This window comes from Notolepis coatsorum (assembly GCF_963971535.1).
Source record: "Notolepis coatsorum genome assembly, chromosome: 16".
Taxonomy (NCBI): Eukaryota; Metazoa; Chordata; class Actinopteri; order Aulopiformes; family Paralepididae; genus Notolepis; species Notolepis coatsorum.
Genome location: NC_140180.1, coordinates 72,062,414 through 72,070,236, shown reverse-complemented (window position 1 = coordinate 72,070,236; position 7,823 = coordinate 72,062,414).

Sequence of the window (7,823 nt, the reverse complement as noted above, 5' to 3'; positions counted from 1 at the left end):
AGGATAATTGAGGAGAATTGAGGAGAGTTGAGGAGACGGGAGAAGAGGAGAGAGGAGGATAAGAGAGGAGAGAATAATTGAGGAGATAGGAGACTAGGAGAGGGAGAGAGAGAGGAGGGGAGCTGGTTGCAGATGGGGATCTATCCTTTCCATCACGCAGACAAGAGATGGAAATGAGTGGGCGTTTGTGACGTCAATCAGTGTACACATGAACACACACGCGCACAGACACACAAACAACACACACGCATGCGCACACACACACACACATTATACACATTATACACACACACACACACACACACACACACACGCATGCATGCATACATAGACACACTCACATATTCCCCTCCTCTTCCAGCCCCATGCTGATACACGCTCCACTGCTGGCAGCCACAGCACCATGGATCACACATATAAACCTCAGTACAGATAAACACTCTCTCTCTCCTCTCTCTCTCTCTCTCTCTCTCTCTCTCTCTCTCTCTCTCTCTCTTCTCTCATCTCTCTCTCTCTCTCTCTCTCTCTCTCTCTCTCTCTCTCTCTCTCTCTCTCTTTCTCTCTCAGAGTCACTCAGAGTCAGGCAAGAGCATAGATACCAATTTCCTCTCTGTGGGTTCAGTAGAAAACTATCTGGCTGCAGCAAGCAAGCATAGCTTAGCACGAATGAATGGAAGACCAAAAACACCCCTCTCTGAGTTTTAAGCAAGGCTAGAGGTCTGTATCCGCTTCCATTCATTTGTGCTAAGCTAGGCTAGCTTGCAGCTGGATAGTTTTCTACTGAACAAGCAGAGAGGAAATTGCTATCTATCATCTTATCTGACTCTGGAGAAGATGCTATGCTCATTTCCCATAATATTGTTATGTTCCTTTAAAATAAATAAAAGGTAACACACATAAAAAGGTAATAATACATTTAAATAAAGTAATAATGTAAAATAAGCGGTTTCTATGCGGGCGGCTGGGAAGGAGGTTTTATCTCTACCGAGTGCCAGTGCACTAGGTTAGACTCGACGGCTCACGTGCATCTCCGGGGGGAGATGACGGAGTAGATCAAAACATTGGCGGAGGGGTCTCACGCCATGAGGTGGGCCACCAGGAGCAGTGCATTCGCGTACTGACCGTCTTGGTGGCACCCTCTGTGATGTTTTGGATCGACACGCGTACCTACCCCACTCTTAGGACTGGGGATGGTGGCGTGACTAGGACGCAGGACTGGTTCTGGTCGCCCCGGACCAGGTCAGTTAACCCGTTGTCCGCCGGGGCGCAGATCTGCTGTTCTGGTACCCCGAAGGACTTTGTGCTTTTCCGGGGGGAAATACCGGGTCGGGCCGGGCGTCGCAGGGATTGATGTTGTGGATGTGTGTGTCATATGTATGCCACCACGGGTTGCCCTTAACAGTGACGTGCTTGGTCCATACTGTGTTGTACCTTGCGCTGTGTTAAGGGGCTTGGTCCCTCTCCATTTGTTTCACCCCTCCCTCCCTGCTAGGACGGGGCTGGGAGGGGGCTGTCGGGGAGGTTGTTGTCAACTCCTCTAGGCATCCCTGTGTAGGTCCCGGTCCGTCGGGCCCAGGTCCGAACTCGTTCTTGACGACCTGTTGGCCTGGGTTAACCCTTTGAAAACTGAAACACTTGTGCTGCTTGTATAGCCTGTGTATACATGCAGTTATGTTTCTGAGTTTTCTTTGTGGGTTGAGGGAACAACCGCCTCCTGTTAAACCAAACATAGGGGGGTGGTTGGTTCTCCGGTGTGTTGGTAGCAGAGTCGACTCTCGGGTTGAGGCCGGGCTTGACCCCGTCTGCCCGAGAGTATGCCCCCGCATCTTTCATGACATCTGCCAATTGTGTCAGCCTCTTCTTTGGACCTCGACCCCGCTGGATTGGGGGGTCGGGTTTGTGGAGGTTATGACATGATGCACAGCATACCGAACACCCCTTCCGCTGGGATACTGTTCTCACAGTAGACCCTTTAGCTGCTTGTCTAGTCCGCAGTGCTCCAGGTACAGGTCGAGTTCTGCTCTTGGGGCCTGTTGCCTGGATTGAGGGATCAACCTCCTTGGGGGTTGTCTCCCCGGCACGCCGACTGGCCCGCAGTGTTGTGGGGGGGTAGCCTCTTGAAGAGTGCTTCAGAGCGGCGTGCCAAGGGGGGAAGGGCCTGCTCTTGATTTGGGCCCTGTCCGATACGCTGGCGATGTGGGGGGTGATGTCACCAGTGACCGTCAGGTGGGGTCCCGATGCTGCAGCCTCGCTGGCCTCACCAGGCCCCTTTTTTCAGGGGGTCCTAGCCCTCAGGTTGTCCTAGGGCTGGGACCTCCTCCGCGCTCGGCTGCTGCAGCCTTGCCACAGGGTTGGGTTCTTGACCTTCGACCCTGTGATGTTGGGGGCTGTGACAGGGGTGTTTTGCTTCCCGTCCGTTCCCTGGTGGCATGTGGGATGCGCGCCTGAGTGGTCACGGGTCCTTCTGAACGAAGGTAAGTCCCACGGTCTGCTCACCCTGTGCGTTTGAGGTTCTAAACCCCTCTTCGCACCGTCGGATCCGATTCCCTCCCGTCCTCCACTAGGGAGGACTGGGGGGCTCGGGTCCTCCCCAGTTCTGATGGTTGTAGGGGGCCTCAGTGGGTACATCTGTCGAGCTTTTCGCTCTGCTCAGCTCCTGTGTTCCAATAGAGCAGATCGTAAAGCTATACGATCTATAACGTAAGGTTATCCTATAACCCTAGTTATATGAGTATAGCGAGCGCTCTGCTCTGACTCACTGAGGACCCCGTGGTCTTTGCCTTCGGTGGTGAAAGACTTGGGAAGGAGCTGATTGTGTGGCCACGACCCCGCTTATATAGGAGCGGATGTGGGTGTGGCCAGGCGGAGGTGAATAGGGGTGTGTACATGTGAACGTTTTTTTTAGTATTAGAATTGATTAAAGGGATAGTTCCAATAGAGCAGAGCGCTCACTATACTCATATAACTAGGGTTATAGGATAACCTTACGTTACATGGCTTTGTGTCCCATGGTAACCCTGAGAGTGCCTGGGGCTACCCTTTTGTTTATGTATAGATTTAGGATTGGGGCTTTAATAAAAAATTAAATACATACAGTATTTCCTGACAACATATCCAATATTTGAAGGTAGCCCATGTCTGTATCTGCAAACATGTCTGCAAATCTGGAAGGTTCCACTTATCATCTTTAAAAAAAAAAAAAATTATTATCTTTATCATTTTTACAGCTTTTACTGGTCACGCAGGACCGACAGAGGAGAGGGCGAACGGGAGGAGATGTGGGGAAGACATGCGACAAATATCGCCGGGAGCGGGGAGCGAACCCGGGACGGCCGCGTAGGTGCGCGAGGCACTATGGTATGCGCCACGAGGGCGCCCCCCACTTATCATCTTTATATAGAAAATTGAAAAAAACTACTTCAAGTGTATGTAGTTTGCACACTGAACCATGCTGTCTCTAATTTCCAGACAGAAATTCTGTCATCATCTCTTGTCATTGCAAGAGTCACAATCTTTCAGCATGCAAGTTGTTGAAATAGTCCATTTATTGTTCATTCACTAATAGATAACCTCGGCTCTGATGGACACATAGATTCATTTATGCATATGTTTTAGGATTGTAGTGATGTGGCGGTCTTTTGGAATCAGATGTCCTCCACTTTGTCAATTGTGTTTAATACCATGTTCACCCATGTTTGTTGTTGTTTAGCAGGCGTGACCGCAGCTAAGAAGATGCTGGCCCTCCAGAGAATGTTGTGTGTTTTTGTTGTTTTGCTACCAGAGACTGTGTGAACGACTGTGTGGCATTGACCTTGATTTGCCATTATGAGAGGCATGAGAAGCTGGACTATGTAATTGGACTAATTAGGGGGAGGTTGCAGGCGGTATATTTTGTGTGGGATTGGTTGGAAGACGATGACATCATGGGCCTAAGCTTGGAGATAAAACCAGGAAGGAGATATGGAATGGCAGACTGGTTCCAACAAGTCTCATGCTACACGATGTGTCTTCTCTTCACATCATCTGCGATGGTTCTTCAAGACTCTACAACATCAACCCAGCCTTCTCCAACCCAACCAATACAGAGCTAAACCGGCTCAATGCCGCGGCTTGCGAATCACCCTTGTGGGCTAGCTGTGGCTGTCTCGCCTTCTGGGCTATTTAATTTTTTTATTTTTATGTACAGTATATATATATATATATTACATAAAATACATTATGAAATGGACATTACAAAGATATCACAAAAGGCTTCTGCAAATACTCAGCTATTTCTGTTAGGAAGCACCATGTTAAATTTGGTGGCAGTATCAAGTTAAAGGTGCTATAAATAGCATTTTCATGTAGAGTAATCTTTTTAGTTTTTTTGTTGTTTTTCTTTTTAAATAATACTTCCATATAGCTTTTAGAATGGTGGGGAATAAAAGTATTGCTTTCCCCCCAAAATAATTATTGATTCATGAATTTATGATTTAAATAATGTTTGCGGGTCCAAAAGGAATGTTGTTGTTTACATGTTACATTACATTACTGTACATTACATGTTGTGGGGCATTTATCCCCTCCCTAATTCCCATTTCCTGATACCTGATTTGAGAAATTACATGCTGGTGCTCTAGTGTGACATCTAGTGGCTGAATGTTATCCATAGCACCTTTAAGGTGAGAAAAGTCTTGTGTAAAAGGAACATGTCATTTTGAGAAAATGGCAGTTCATTATGATATTTATAGTTGCCTTTGATGATTGCTTCATATATTTTACTGCAATAGTTATTTTCAACTGGGGTGCCAGTTTCAACTTGAATATAAAACACTATCCCTCCAAAAACATTATTCATTCTATGGTGAATAGAAAAGATAGATAACATTCAGCCACTAGATGTCGCACTAGAGCACCAGCATGTCAGTTATCCAATCAGGTGCATTCCACGTGGGGGAAATGGGGGAGGGAGGGGATACATGCCTGAAACATGTAAACAACAACATTCGTTTTGGACCCGCAAAACATTTTTAAAATGATACATTCATTCATCAATAATTTTTTGGGGGAAAAGCAAAACTTTTATTTGGCAACTTGGTAAATGGTAAATGGCTGCTTTTTTATATAGCGCTTTTATCCAAAGCGCTTTACAATTTGTTACTGACATTTTACCCATTCACTCACACATTCACTCACAGATTCACACACAGACGGTGGAGGCAACCATGCAAGGGGCCAACCTGCTCATCGGGAGCAATTAGGGGTTAAGTGTCTTGCTCAAGGACACATCGACACGCTGCCCGGGAGGAGCAGGAATCGAACCAGGACCTCCGGATTGCCAGACGACTGCTCTACCTCCCGAGCCACCTTTCTAAAAGCTTTGTGGATGTCTTTTTTTTTAATGATTACTCTACATAAAATGTTACCTATAGAACCTTTAAGCAATCGCTGAAAATAACAAAATAACTAACTTCTTCAACTAAGTTCCTCATGGAACGGTCATGACAGTGATTTTACATGACTAAGACTCTCAGGGCTCGCCTATTCAGGCTTTATTTTTAGGTCGGTAATTCCGGCTCCACCACGTGGTAATTTTCTTTGCTACTTTTGCCACCTCGCCCTTAAGAAATCATCCATCCCTGTCAGAGTGCCGTGACGACATGCCGCGCCTCTATCTGGAGAAATGAAAAACTATTTTTGAAACAGCTCCTCGGCTGAACGAAACTGAATTAATGGAGAAAATAAGCGTGCATTCATTCAAGCAAGAGTGGTGGTGGGGGGTGGGGGCAGATTAGAGCTGAGAATGCTCGCCTTTCTAATTGCTGTATTTTTTGGTTTCTCGTCAATGTTTTGCTGTACCGTCAGTTGTGAGAGGGCTGAGTCATACCAGCCATGGAGCTGAGTGGATGGGTGGCGTTGAAGGGGTTGAAGATGAGGGGTGGGGCAGTTAGAGGGTGAGGGGCACATGTCTGTGTGTGTGCGTGTGCATGTGTGTGTGGTGTGTGTGTGTGTGTGTGTGTGTGTGTGTGTGTGTGTGCGTGCGTGCGTGCGTGCGTGCGTGCGTGCGTGCGTGCGTGCGTGTGTGCGTGTCTGTGTGTGTGTGTGTGTGTGTGCGTGCGTGCGTGCGTGCGTGCGTGCGTGCGTGCGTGCGTGTGTGCGTGTCTGTGTGTGTGTGTGTGTGTGTGTGTGTGTGTGGGGTTATAGTTAGGTTACTTTCAGGTGTGTACGTGCTCACGTATGAGAACAGCATTTTGAGAACTGAACATTGTAACTAAGACGTCACCCCATGGCTACTGGCCATTTAAAGCACCTGCATCGTTGAATTTCTAAGGTAGAATTCTGAGATAACGTTCCAATTAAACCCTGAAAGAGCTATAGGGTGTATGGGGAACGGAAAGGACAACAGAGGAGCTTATAGAAAGACAAACGGATTTGTTCTCATATCTTTATTGTAATTTCTATTACCCCTCCTCCTCTGTACTGCTATGACCTCTGATAGATCTTATCTCATCATTATCTTATTTTATCATTATCCTATCTTATCTTGTCTTATCTTATCTTAGCATATCATTATCCTATCTTATCTTGTCTTATCTTATCTTATCTTAGCATATCATTATCCTATCTTATCTTGTCTTATCTTATCTTATCTTAGCATATCATTATCCTATCTTATCTTGTCTTATCTTATCTTAGCATATCATTATCCTATCTTATCTTGTCTTATCTTATCTTATCTTATCTTAGCATATCATTATCCTATCTTATCTTGTCTTGTCTTATCTTGTCTTATCTTATCTTTATCATGATTTTATCATTATCCTATCTTATATGTAATCTTATCTTTATCTGGATTATTCACACTCCTTCAGAGCAACAGGGTCCTTCAGCCTCTTCTTGCCTCCACAGTGTGGTTTAGATAGTTATATAGCCTATATACCACACACGCTATATCAGCTTTATTTGTTATTAATGATTTGATTGTTGCATACTGGATTTCTGCTGTCTAAAGCTGAATGAAAGATGATGTATTATACATACTGTTAACAATTCAACTTTTAATAGCCCTATCATGGCCAACTGTGTGCGTGTGCGTTCATGAAAGAGAGAGTGAGAGAGAGAGGGAGGGAGAGAGGGGGGAGAGAAACAGAGACGTGTGGGCGATTTTCTCCTGTTCTCTCGGTTGAGTTTGAAGAACAAAATGTTTGTGGGGCTGAAGGGGGGGGGGGGGGGGGGGGGGGGTGGACCGTTAAGAAAATTGATGTTTGTTTGTGTGTGTGTGTGTGTGTGTGTGCGTGTCCGCGCGCGTGTGTGTGTATGTAAGTGTGTGGCATGTGTCTGTGTGTGTGTGTGTGTGTATGTATGTGTGTGTGTGTGCGTGTGTGTGTGGCATGCGTCCGTGTGTGTGTGTGTGTGAGTGTGTGTGTGGTATGCGTCCGTGTGCGTGTGTATGTGTGTCCGCGGGCTCAGCCTCTGACATCACTGCTGCCGTCACTGCAGCCACCTCAGAGTGACGGACCACCTCCCCCACTCTCTCCATCAACCCCCGCCGCGCTCCTCCTCTCCCCCCGCTGGCGTCTCCCTCCCCCCGCGGCTCCTATCACACCCTCGTTCTGTCTTCTCCTTCATCTCTCCCTCTCTCTTCCTCTCACTGAAACACACCCATCCCTCCTTCATCCTCCATGTGTGTGTGGGTCTTCCCTCTGCCTTCTGTCATGTTCTCTCTCTTTCTCGTCTCTACACCTACCCCACTGTCTCTCTTGTCTCTATGGAAACCTGGAGTGGACAAGAGTGGCTCGGAGGTCTGCGAGACACTGATACAGGCCCTATTATAATACAGCGAT